Raw genomic sequence first — 13,314 nt, forward strand, 5'->3', positions numbered from 1 at the left:
GAATTCTCAAGAGTTGACTTCTCCTATAACCTGTCATATCTTATTATGCTGTTTTCGACCCTGTCTGATTTGAAACAAAACAAACGTGTAATTTATTCCTCACGAAAAAGAAGAGGAAAGGGAACCCAGTAACTGCAGCCAGCAAGAACATCTGAAATAATACCATGATAGCTGTGAGTGACTGCTAGGAGCAATTGCATCCAATGATCATCCTAAAAATAATGAGGTCCTGCCATCTGGGAAGAAGCTTTAGAAAAACACCAGAAAGAATATTCATGAATTAGAATAATTACCTGATATATAGTTATCAAATGCAGTCTAGATAAACACAAGAATGTGCTCTTTTAAGGACGTAAAGAAAAAGAGGAATGAATGAATCGGGGTGGGGCGGGTGGAGGGGTGCGGTGGGTGGGGGTGTGTGTACAGTGTCACAGGGCCATAGACAGCCATGTGAAATGTGGCACTCTTAACCCTTTGTCTGCAGCAAAGACAGACAGTTGTGTTAAGGACAGTGTTGATTAGGATTGCCTGTTAGCTTTGGGATGAGGTGTGGACACGGCCAGTAGTTAATTCTACAAATCTCTGTCAGACATTGTGGATCTAATAGAGGTGATGGCAAAAAAACCTGACAGGTTTTCACCCAGTCCTTTAATCCAGTTTCACTGCCACCATGTTTAGTTAAGACTATTCTTGGAATCTTCTACCTGTGGGAGAAATACTATGAAGAATATTGATAAAAAACAATACATAGAATTATTTAGGAATTCAGTGATTCAGGAGTACTAAACTGAAACCTTATCCAGGTGAGCAGTACTTAGGAAAAGAATAGGCTCTGGGCATGCCCCTTGCAGTCTCAGAAGGGATAAAATGCCATAGTTGATTCACAAAGCAGTGTGCAAATTGGGCTTTCCGTTTGTCCACTGTCTCAGTTTAATGATACTGAAGTGTTTTGCTAAGGAGGATGAGTTATGAGGAAGACCAAGCTCCTCCCTCTAAGCAATCGTAAATTCAAAATTAAGAGGCTCCAAAGGGAAAATGGATGAAGGGTTGGGCAGATATACCCCTGTGCATTTCTCCATAGGGGTGGGTGCCATTATCCTTAAACCCCCAGAGGAAGCAGCTTAGGCTAGAACAGTATTGCTTCCTTAAGGACGTGTTCCAGGTGAAAATCACAGGTACTGAGTTTCCATGTGATAAATCCAAAGCAGAAACTCAAAGGTACTTATTGCAATGAGGGTCTTAATATCCGAGCTGAAGCACATTGACAGGTGGGACAGATATCTTGGCATGGCTGCGTGCTAGAGGAAAGTAACAACCCCACACATCATGGTGCCTACAGGTTCAAAACGTGTGTAAATCACACAGGGGCAGTTATTCCTTTTCAACCTTTCCTCTCTTTGAGCCCCACGTTGGACGCCAGTTATGTCTCAGTTTAATGAGACTGAAGTGTTTTGCTAAGGAGCATGAGTTATGAGGAAGACCAAGCTCCTCCCTCTAAGCAATTGTAAATTCAAAATTAAGAGGCTCCAATTGAGAAAGTATGGAAAAAGAAAAAACAACAGCCCTTTATTAAAGGATATATGCATATTGGCAGAACAACAAAAGAACACGAAACCAACCAAACAATAATCCTGTACTCAGAAGCCCCCTTCAAAAAGGAAGCGGTTCAGCACTTTCTGCCTTTCAGCGCAATTCTCAGCACGGCCAGCAGGGGGCGCTGTCGGATCCCTGGCGGAGCAGAGCCTGCAGTGCTCGGTGTTGGCCAGCAGGGGGCGCTGTTGGGCCGCCAGTGGAGATCCCCACACACCGGGAAGGGGAAAAGGGGGAAAAGGGGCTCAAGGGGCTCTTCCCGCGAACTCACACTGTCGGCAGCTGGCTCCGGCCAGGACTGCCCCAAAGGTCCCTTCGCAGAAGGGTCAAGCCTCTCCGATAAAATCTGAGCAAGTCGAGGCTGGGGGCAGAACAGGGCGCAGGAGAACGGAGGCGAACCGAGGCCAGAAGCAGCCAGAGGACCCGGCCGGAAACAAAGCGAACTCGGAGCCTTTCCACACCCCCCTCCCTGAGTCAGGGCAAAGGTGAAATGCCTGCTGTTTCCTGAGGAGAGGAAAAAAACCTCATCACCTCCCTCTGAGCCCCTCCCCCCCATCTTTTGAGGGCTATCAGCTTGGAATGTGGGTCTGCTGGCTAGTTCCTTTGTGTGTGTCAATCACCCTAGGCAAACACCCTCCCCCTCCCTCCTTAAACATCTTTCTTTTACAGTGATGCAGGGCAAAGAAAAAAAATTCCCCCTTGGTTTTTTTAGAACAAGTAAACCTATGACATCCACCCCTTACGATTTCCTGTGTTGATCAGTGGATTCAGACCAGATAATGACATGGCATTTAGTACCGCTATTGTAGAGACACCTTTACCTTTAAACGGAAAGAGTCCTTTAATTCTCAGAGAGACAAGAGGAGGGCTGTGGACTCTCCTATGTGATTTTGCATCTCCTTTTAAATAAATAGCCCATACTGCTTTACTTTGGAATGGGAACATTTTTATTATCCTTAATGCTTGAAGTAGATGGGAATGACCATCTTTCACTTCCCGCTCTTCTGACTAGTTTTCATTTATTGTTATTTTCATAGACGACTCCGCTAATTACAGATCTCCTTAATGTACACTTTGATTTATAGTAAGAAGAGGAATTAGGTGCCTGCAGTGTGTGCTCCTGCTCTGGAACATATATTTTGCACATTGGTACTTTGTACTGCTGTTTGTCTTTTTGTGTCCTATAATTTTCTATTAGTTATCCTTGCTTCCTAATTCCACAGAAAGCCATTTATTCCTTAGTTATTCTGTTGCAAATATGTTTTAAAGACACAGCTACCTGTTTTGCTGATATGCTGCTTACACATATGCTCCATTTTTGCTTCTCTTTAATCAGTTACTTCTATAACTTCCCCCAGACCTCAGTGCTCTGTACAGATGTAAAATATAGCAGTCATGTTAGGAAGTGTCTTTATTGGGTTAGTCAGCTAATTCCTCTGCATCGTGTCAGGATTTCAGTGGTAAAGAATTGTGAGGAAAAGGCTTAAATTTACTTGAGCTTAAATGAAAGGTGAAAAAGTACAGGAAAAAAAATGTCATTTAGATCAGGCTTGTCCTGAAGAAACAAGATATGCTGTCTAGAGGCTGCAGGGCTGCAAGAGTGTGGTTGTAGTCTATCAGGCTGGCTGAGAACTGGAAATAGTGTTCTCCTTTGTCATGCAGTATCATCAAATCAGATGCAGATTTGCAGACCTGCACAACAATGATTAGGTGTCAACAAGTATTTTTACCCTGCACAGAGTGTAAACAGTAATAGTCTGGGGTATAATGTAGTGGATTTTTGCCAGTGTTTCATTTAGTGTCCCCAACTGGTGACATGCAGTGATTTTCTATGCAGAGCTGCAGCTGTTTTATTTATTTCTAACTGCTTGGCGTAAATGTTTTTCTGGATGCAAAGAAAATCTTTCTCAAGATGGCAGCTAACAATTCAAGAATCGAAAACACTGGGTTTGATAGTTTAAGACCTACTTAGATGCTACTCATCAGCCCTTTGAGCCATTTTAGAGCCTTCAAGTTTCACTACTGTTGAAGTAAAGGTGATGCTACTCATACAGTTAAGGGTTTGCAGGCTTGGGCTTTGGCATGACTGAAGCACTAGCATTTATTTTTAATAAGGTGCTCTAGTCCTTTTGTGCAGACCTATGAAATGTTTGTTCCCCAGACTCCTGCTTCACAGTTTATAGTGATGTGTTTGGGCTGCAGTTGGGGCTGAATAGACAAATGAAAATAAATAAGGATAGTGTGTCATTATGATTTCAAGTTAAACTGATGAAACTGAATTATCTTTGTCTAGCCTTTTAAAATTTGCAGTGACTACAGTAATATGTATTAGAGGCAAATAGAGCATTTTGGAAGGGATTTTGAGAGACATCACAGTCCTAATAGGTTACAAACAACTAATGGTGCATTCAGAGCTACTCAGAACTTATCTAAGAGAATTACATGAATTTGAGGTTCTCCAGTTTAATATCTGTTCTTCCACATAATATACATGGGCATCATTTACTTACTAATACTTGTATGATGTATAGGAAGGTTTATTTCTTACTTCAGTTTACTTCCAAGATCCCTTTCTGTTACTTCAAATCCATCCCTTTCTCTTGAACTACACTTGGAATCCGTACCCCCAGCATCATTGATGACATAATTGATTTCTGGAAAATGTTAAGCAGACTAATTAATTTATCTTAAAATTTCATTTAAGTTCAATTATATGTTGACTTTAAGTGTCTTTTATGTATAACTTTATGTGTGTGTATATTTTCATCAGTTCTGTTACAAAACTGATGATAAAGTGATAGATGTATGAATTGCCCTAGGAAAAATGAATCATGAGCTCTCAGGTACAGACAAGGCTTTCTGTACCAGACTGCTATGCTAACTATGGGGAAGTGGAGTCCATGATTTTGTAAGAAAATTACTATGGTATTTAGAAAGTGAGAATAAAGCTGGCTGTAAACTGCAGTAGGTGTCACTAGCCAGCTCCCTAAGGAGTTCGAAGAATACTTAAGGTGCCAACTATGTCACCTTGAAATTAAAGTTTTGTGATTCTACAATTAGAAATGCTCAAGTAAGAAAATAAGTTTATGGCAAAATACATATTCCTCAAATGTTTTTATGCTACTGGTATTTTTAAGAATTCTTCTAGTTAAGAGAATATAATAGTTATGTTATTATAAAATTATATTCTCGACAGTCTCCAGACATTGTCTAAATACTCTGTGTAGTGGAAAATAGCAGTTTTATTGAGGAAATACAGTTCTCTAGTAGATGTGTTGTCCAGTAGTGTAACAAATATCCAAGTATAGTAATCAGAGAAATTAAGAGATTGATCAGGATTTGTGTAAAGTTAAAAATTTGCATTAACTTCTTACCTAGAATGGATGTTAAGTCAAGTCACAAATTGCTTTTCCTAACAATAGATAAAATACCTGTTTTACTAGATACCAGCATGTATCTAGTAGACACAGTGTCCACTAGAGTGTATAGTGTCTACTATGTTCATTTTTGGTTTCTTTGTTCCTGTGTGTGTCTTGCTTGGCAATACAATGTTTTATGGCTGAGTCCCTGCTGAAATGTATCTCAAAAAAATTGCAGTGAAATGAAAAAAACAATTGGGAACTTAATTAATGAAGTATATACTCATTCACTGTAAATTCAAATTAAGTCCAGTAATGTCTCTAATAACTTGGAGAAAATCAGTCCTCATCACTCGAGTAAATATGCCAATGGTGGAATAAGAATAAACCCTTCCTAGGAATTGTGTCATATATCTGTAGCCTTTTTTTTTGTAGGGGTCTTATTTCACTTTTCAGATTTCAAATGTTGTATTTGCTGAAGTCTTAAGTGCTTAGATACTGTACAGACTATTGATTTTGTTCTCCCTGCTGCAGCTGATAAAATGGATGAAAGCATACAGTGATGGTAAGACTAGAGGTTCTTCATCTTCACAGCACTGTGCAGATACTGGTTCATTAATCACCCCAGCAGTGTTACAAAATGGTTAGTTATCCTTATTTTCACTCATCTAAAAAACTTTTTTTCCTCCTAAAACAGAATACTGCAATTGGCACAACCAAAATTTTGATATTCTGGTTTTTTTAGCATCTGGGACCTCAAAGTGCAGTACTTCAATTAAATAATTACATATAAGTCAAGCCAGTCATCTTAAATACTTTAAGATGAATTGAAATAGGAAAGCAGATATGTTTTATTTTTGTGGGAAGCATATGAGAATATTCCAGTGAACAACTCAGGACTCTCGTAATTCGTAAGGTCTTAAAAGTATGCTTTGTTTTTGTGCTCCATTTTTCAGCTCCAGTGGAGTAACTGATCAGAAATAAAATGTCTGCTCTTTCTATAGAATAACTAATCCACAAGTTGTCTCTTCCAGAAGCCCTTTGCTCCCCAAATTAATCACAATAATAAACCCATAATTTATTACTTATAAACAACTTGAGATATATTTGTTGTATGAGTTCCAGCTTACTCAGGACCGCTGTATAATCTCTGAAGGTGGTGGGGTTTTTTAAAGAAAAAAATACCACATCCTCATTATTGTTATCATCCAACAGACACAGGTTTTTTTTTAGTCTTTTTGAAGCGCATGTCCTTTGTGGAACATCTTGGCATAGTAGCCTCTATTAACCTCCTATTTGTAAGAGGATTAGTCCTCTATTTTGGTGGTTCCTGTATAACTTCATGCCTCAAAATGAGGATGAACAGTTATTTTCTGCTAAAATAGTATAGCACAGGTCCTTCTTCTTCTAAAAGGGAAGTTATTCTGTCCTTGACCTTTAAAATACATACTTGCTAAACCTTTATTTGAGTGAAATCTGTGGGGTTGTTCATCAGATCAGATTTGTCAGGAAACCTGAAGTATTTCTGTAAATGCTGGCGTTGAAATGCTGCTTATTCATTCCGAGTGCATCCATGGGTTTGTGGGTTAGCCCAGGAAAAGTGCTGCAGTATGGTGCAGTGGTACAGCAGCTCACTGCCACCTTTGGCATTAATCCCAAAGGCTCAAGCTTATCACAGCCAAGTTTTGCAGTACTTTTAAGCCCCACTGTGCAAAGGACTTGAGAAAATTAACTGATCTCTAACTGTAGATCTCAAGGACATTATAATAAAATAATGTAGTAATATAAAAATGTACAGTGAAGTATAAATAGCAAACTTTGTAATACTATTTTACAAGAAATGCATCTCAATAAGTGAAGAGAATGTGTTTGCAATGCTGTGGAACTAAGTTAATACAGCAAGATCAATTAGACATCATTGACCTCAGAGGCCTATTTAAATTACTTCAGAAGGAATCATTAATATCTTGAGTACAGCTTCTAGGAAATGTGCTGTATTAGCTGTAGCTTTCTTTCACAGACTTTTAATAACTGAACAGATAATTTACTGAGTGTGTTATAAAAGACTGCATATCTTAAAGCAAAATAATTAAATAGAATATTAACTATTAAAAATTTTCAGTTTTAAACACAGCACTAGAAATTGTTATGTGTTTAAAACCAAATCACTTCTAAAATTTTTAGAAGACTTTGTTTCTTATTTTAGTTCTTTAACAACCTCTTTATTTGCATGACTGCAGCAGCAGTTGCAGAAGAACATAAGGCAGACCATTATTACAAAATTTGCAGAGAAAAAACAAACTCTCTGAAATACAGAGAACTTCCCTTCTGTTACTTCCTGCTGCAATAATTGCAGCTATTTTCGTTACAGAAAGTTCAAAGTTAACATCAAGTTGTTTGTAGTATGTGATAATAGAGAGGAGTAACACTAGTTTGATGGACCTTTGTAGCTCATTTTCACCATTTTCTGAGGAGTGTTCTATCTCTTTGCAAGACTAGCAAGGGAAGAAAAAAAGAAAAAGCTTTTTTCCCCTGCAGAGCTGAAGGGTTCAACAGAGCTACAAAACAAGTTGGAAAGTTTTCTGGGTCTTAGTGAGAATTGCCATCTCGGCCACCCTGTCTTGGGTCAGGTCACCTCGGCCGCGTCCAAACCCCCCCAGCCCTGGCACGGGGGCTGCCCCTCCAGCCTGGCCCTGCTCATCACTGCTGCCAGGCAGGGCAGCACCGGGGCACTGCAAGAGCTGCAGCAACCCCCGGGAGGTCGCTCAGCCTCCCTGAGGATCCCAGCAGGACACTCTGGAAGCACACAGGGGTCCCTGCACTGCTGCAACCCCAGCACGCAGTGGGGCAGAGGGACTGGCTACATAACTCCTAATATAAGCTGCTAAGCAAAAAGGGAACTATGCATGGTTAGATTAAAAGTCGCATTGTAAATAAAAGTACCTAATTTAGTCTGCCGAACCACTTTATCACATCCTTTTTTTTTTTGTATCATAGGGCTTTGAGCAGCCTGGTTTAGTGGAAGGTGTCCTTGCCAATGGCAGGGGGTTGGAACTAGATGATCTTTAAGGTCCCTCCCAACCCAGTTCTATTCCTCTCACTTCTTTGAGCTGTGAGACCAAACTACAGCCTTCTATGCTATAGAGTCGCTTTTCGATTTGAGACTTTTCGTTCTGGTGATCAGAGGTCAAAATCATTGTTCTTTTCTCAAGGGTCTTTGGCACTGTCAGCATGATTTTATTCTTGAAATTGTGCACTCTCCTGTCAGTCTTTTCATGGCTTTATTGTTTTCTGTGGCCCTAAATATTTTTTCAGGATATCTTCCCAGGGAGTCTTTCTTTTCCTTCAGAACTCTGTGCAACAGTGTCCATTGTTCTCTCTTATTTCCCTCCATACCCTTTGTCTCAGTAATCTCATATTCAGTTGACTGACAATTTATACTTGCACCTCTGTTCCAGACATTGTCTTTGTTCAGGATTTTAGATGTTCCCTCAGTATTCCTAAAACAGAAATATCTGAGCAACACACCTCTAACCAGAAGTCTTTATACCCAGTACTTCTCTTACTTTCTTCCTCAGTCACTGTAGACAACATTTTTTTTTATTTATCGTTCAGGCCTGCAAACAGCATGTCCCTTTTCATATGCCTTCTTACATATAGCATATTTTTATATATCATCTCCATATAAGTAATCTTATTTTATAAATTCTAGTTTAATAATTTCTAATTTCTGTACTGTTTTCTCTGACCTCAGTGAATGCAATTTCTCTTTTCTTGTAGTCACTCAGGTTACCATACAAGGATCATTTTATCACACCTCTGATGTGATCACATCACCTGTTGTCAGCACTGCATCCTTTTCCATTAACAATAATAATTATTTTTAAAAATCTGGTTGTTTAAGTGAAAACCTTCAAAGATCTTCCTCTCCTGTTTATTTAGTATCCAACAACCACCTAGAGATACAGGACTTTCATCACCCATTTATTATTTTTTCTAGTAAGCATGTTGGGCCTATTCCCATGCTGGCTCTTGCATGTAGGTGTTATGAAACACTTGAAAAGATTTATCTATATCCTGAAAATGAATTCTGAAAATTTTTTTTCCTATATTACCTACCCACCGAAAAAAAAAAAAAAGGCAGAGGCAACTGAAGTGCAAATACTGGTGCTTATTGTGATTGACCTTGTGTTGGTGTCTTCATGTTCTCCTTTGCAGGAGTCTATTGGCTTTTACTTTGGAGCTGAATTTCGGACATGGAAAGCCTTACTGTTCTGTGTCTGACTGTCCACTGCAGCTGTTATGTCTTGTACTTTGTAATATGAATAGCAAACCTTAGTAGACTCAACTAATTTCCTCTGATTTGACAAACTACCAGCACAGGGAGGAGGAATGCATAGATTTCCACCCTTCTCATGAGAAAAAAGTATGATATAGCTCTTCACCAAATCGCCTTCAGGTCATTCTTCTCAGTTTTTATTATACTAACAATTTCTTTTGTCCAATACAATAACATGTCATTTAAACTCAACTCCTATCTTTCTTCAGTAAGAACTAGTAAAAATGGAATATAGGAAATGATCCCACTTCCTCTAGAAGGCAGCAGAAATTAGTTATTTTTAGATAATTCCATAGATAAGCTATAAAATAAAAAAAATAATAAAAACAGATTCTACTGCAAATTTTCAGGTTCTGTATGCACGTCATGTCCATTGCTGTAACCTGTTTAAAATTACTTTGGAGGTACAACTGTATGATCTCTAGGGAGATGAATGAGAACTTCAGAAATTAGTCAAAGCTTTTATTAAAAACATGGAAATTAAATAAGTTGAGCATAGAGAGTACCTGTGTTTCCTGGTGCAAGATACCTTGCTTATTCTAAGCTTTAAGATTTCTGGAGAACAGGTGAGATAATATGAAACTATTCAGATTTTACAAAGTGGGGGGTTTACTAACTTTTTTTCCTTCTTTTTCATTTTTCCCCATTAGAAATTCAAATTTCCACCCATATACTACTCCAGAATTATTAATTATGTTTCCCTCTGCCTATAGACCTAGGTGATTTCTTGCCATTTTTCAGAAAAGGTAGATTTCTGCTTCTATGGGACTTCAGTATAAGGAATATTCACCAGTGATACAGCTATGTCAAAAGTAAGCAATTTAATATGAAATTGACAGAATTTTGTATTGTATTTGAACAGATGGTACCCTTACTTATTTTGTGAGCATAAATTACTATCAAGCTTAAAATAATTTATTTACTCTTAGAACTACAGCCAGTAGCTTACTATGTAGTACATAAGTGTTCACATCCGTCAGCTCAACCAGTGGTCTGAAAGCAAAACCCAACACTTGGAACATTATGTTCCTTTTTGTGACACTCCTGGGAGGTCTTTAGGCCTCTGAACCAGTGGATGAATACACATTTCTTTCATTTGTGAAATAATACTGTGGAGAATCATCTTACAAAAACTCCAAACATGTTTCTTACCACCATAAGATGAAGCTATGTTGTGGAAAAACAGTGCAACAAAAACTGCTTAAGGACCCTTCCTATATATATTGTAATTTCAAATAATGTATTACTTTATACAAATAATGTATTAGTTTTCTGTAATTTTGAAGTTCCTGTAAAGCTGAGAAGACATTTGAAGGAAATTACTGTGTACTTTGGTTTTTCCTGTTCTTAGGTACATTTTGTGCTCAGCTGCTTGGACAAATTTCAGCTGAGGTGTGAAAACAAAATTGAAGAATGAGATAACGCTGTTGAAGAATGACTGTAGAATAATCCTAAAGCCTTTAAAATCTTATAGGTCCAGGATTTGATAAGCATACAGTATTAGAGGGGCCCTGGGGCAAATATGCAGACAACAGAGGCATGAAAAATGCAGCAGCTCTTAACTTTACAAAGCCTGAGAAGGAAGCAGGACTTGGTAGCCTCTTGCCCCCACCCTTGTCTGCACCAGCTTATCCCAGTACACCCTCTGCTTTGGGGCAAGAGGCGGAAACTGAGGCACAGAAAGTTCCACCTGAACATGAGGAAGAACTTCTTCACCGTGGCAGGTGACAGAACACATTTCTGAAACACATCAAAATACCACTTCTCAGATACTGTAGGATCCTTAGAGGCCTGCAATTCGGAAGATGTCATGTTTCCTGAAGCAGATTTCACTTCACCAGACAAATCAATAGTATAGTAAGGAGTATACTGACTATTTCTTAAGACATAGGACTGAAAAACTGAATTTTCTTCAAAATACTTGCTTGATTTTCATTTATTAGTTGCATTCACTTCAAAATTTCAGTGTGTTTTTTTGCTGTTGTTGTTTGTTTTTTTAAGCGAGAAATAATTATTTCACCATAAAGGTTTTATTATTGACATTTAATTTCTATTGAAGTTAACAGATGTGGAAAACTATATCATACATGTCTGTAATTGTTCTGAATAATTCAGGTCCTCTTTAAGCAGAGATGCAAAGAGATATCTGAGAACATTCTCTTGTCTCATTTTCTGCCTGCCTGCAATGCATCTCCCAAAGCACATGTCCTGTTGGTTTGATCTAAAACATAATGACCATATAATGGAAGTAGTTAGAGATATTCTTTTTTTAATAGGTTGATGGAGAAGGGGAGGGGTATTCTGCTTAATAAATGCTGCTTTATGAAGTACACTGAGATTAAAATTTGCCTACACTAATTGTCTTGATTTGTCAACTCATGTTTTTCTCTAATTAAGTAATGGTTTCCCAGCTGCTGTGGCTGCTTGGGGATACCAAACTGATGTGAATTACACTGTCTTTACACTGTCTTTACACTGAAATGTTTTAATAGTGACAAAAATTTCTTTGCATAGTATAATAATGCAGCCTAGAACCAAAGCTAAAGCAACATGAATGCTTTGATCTGCAGCTGTAAGATTCATTCAAATTTAATTGTGCAGAAACTTTTACTGAAGTAACAATTTGAATAAGGATCTTCACCTCTGAGTGATCCTGTTGAAGGACCTGAACTGCAGTTGTTTGTAGCTCTAGAATAAAGTATAATGCAAATACAATTCTAGCTTCCCACTGCTTAATTTTCCTCCCACCTCTGTGAAAAAGGTTCAGTTTGTAGTACTTCTGTCTTGGTTTTTCTGTTACAGTTTTCCAGTTGGCAGTAGTATAAAAATTAATGGGTCTATCAAAGAGGTAGTAAAAACTGTATCAAAATCAATTTTCCTGTGTTATTTCATGTATATTTGTATAAAACTGCTTGCTCTTTTTTTGAAAACTGAAGCTCTACCTCTGCACATCTGAAGGTTATTAATGGATAGGCACCAAGACTTGCTCAAGAGTGTAAAGCAAATCTAAGATGGAGATGAAAACTGAGCCCCTTCAACGTGGTGTCTGAGATAGAGCCCTTAATTCCTAAATTGTTCTTACTCTTTGAAATAACACGAGAAGATGCACAGACTGTCCCAGTCAGTGTCTGTGCAGTGCAAATGGACTACATCCCCTCCACTTGAGCTCTTCCAGGTACTGTGCTCTCATTTTCCCATTTCCCATTACTATCACTTCATCTCCCAGAGTTCACAGGAGTTTAAAGTTTGAATTTGCAGCCTCCCAGTAAGAGTCATGCTCTTTACCTACTGTACCCTTACTGAAGAATTGGCTTTGAATGGAAATTTTAATTAGGCTCAAGTGTGAGATTTGAAAAGAATTTTGAAAGATATTATGGTTTCTAATTAGTTGATTGTTTTCCCACTAACAGAGCAATCTCTTAAAGGTCATTCTGCAGTGATGAAACTATGATGGAACTTCTATGGGGATTCTAATACAGAAAAGGGTTGTTGCTCATAGCAATCAAATAGTTGCTTTTGAAGACTTTATCCCAACCTCAGTTCTTGATTCCTAAAACTTCTGTTGATGCAGGATGTTTTGAAATGGAACCACGCTTTATTTTATCTTTGCTTTTATTCAGGATGGTTTATTTACTCTTTTTAATATATATCTAGCTATGCTATTTCAGTTTTGAATACATAATATAATTTATTAAGTTTTAGTCTATTTTTAAATATATCTTATAGTGTAATATGCATGTGATGTGTAAATAAGTATTTTCCCTGGTTGATTTTTATGGGAAAGGTTATTTTAGAATGTAATGATGGCTACTATTAATGCAAGCAGTGAACTAATCTGCACTTCACACAGCAGAATCTTTTTATCAGGTACAACACAGGCATGCAAAGAGATAAGAGGAGCAGCAAGTCTTCAGGCAGTGGAAAAAAGGTACAGATGGCAAAGACTGAAGATTTTTAAAGGCAGAAATGGCAGTTGACACATTTAACTTCATTTATAATTTCATGGAGTTTATTAGATTCTCAATA

This window comes from Manacus vitellinus, unplaced genomic scaffold (assembly GCF_001715985.3).
Source record: "Manacus vitellinus isolate BGI_N305 unplaced genomic scaffold, ASM171598v3 scaffold_53_pilon, whole genome shotgun sequence".
NCBI classification, from domain to species: domain Eukaryota; kingdom Metazoa; phylum Chordata; class Aves; order Passeriformes; family Pipridae; genus Manacus; species Manacus vitellinus.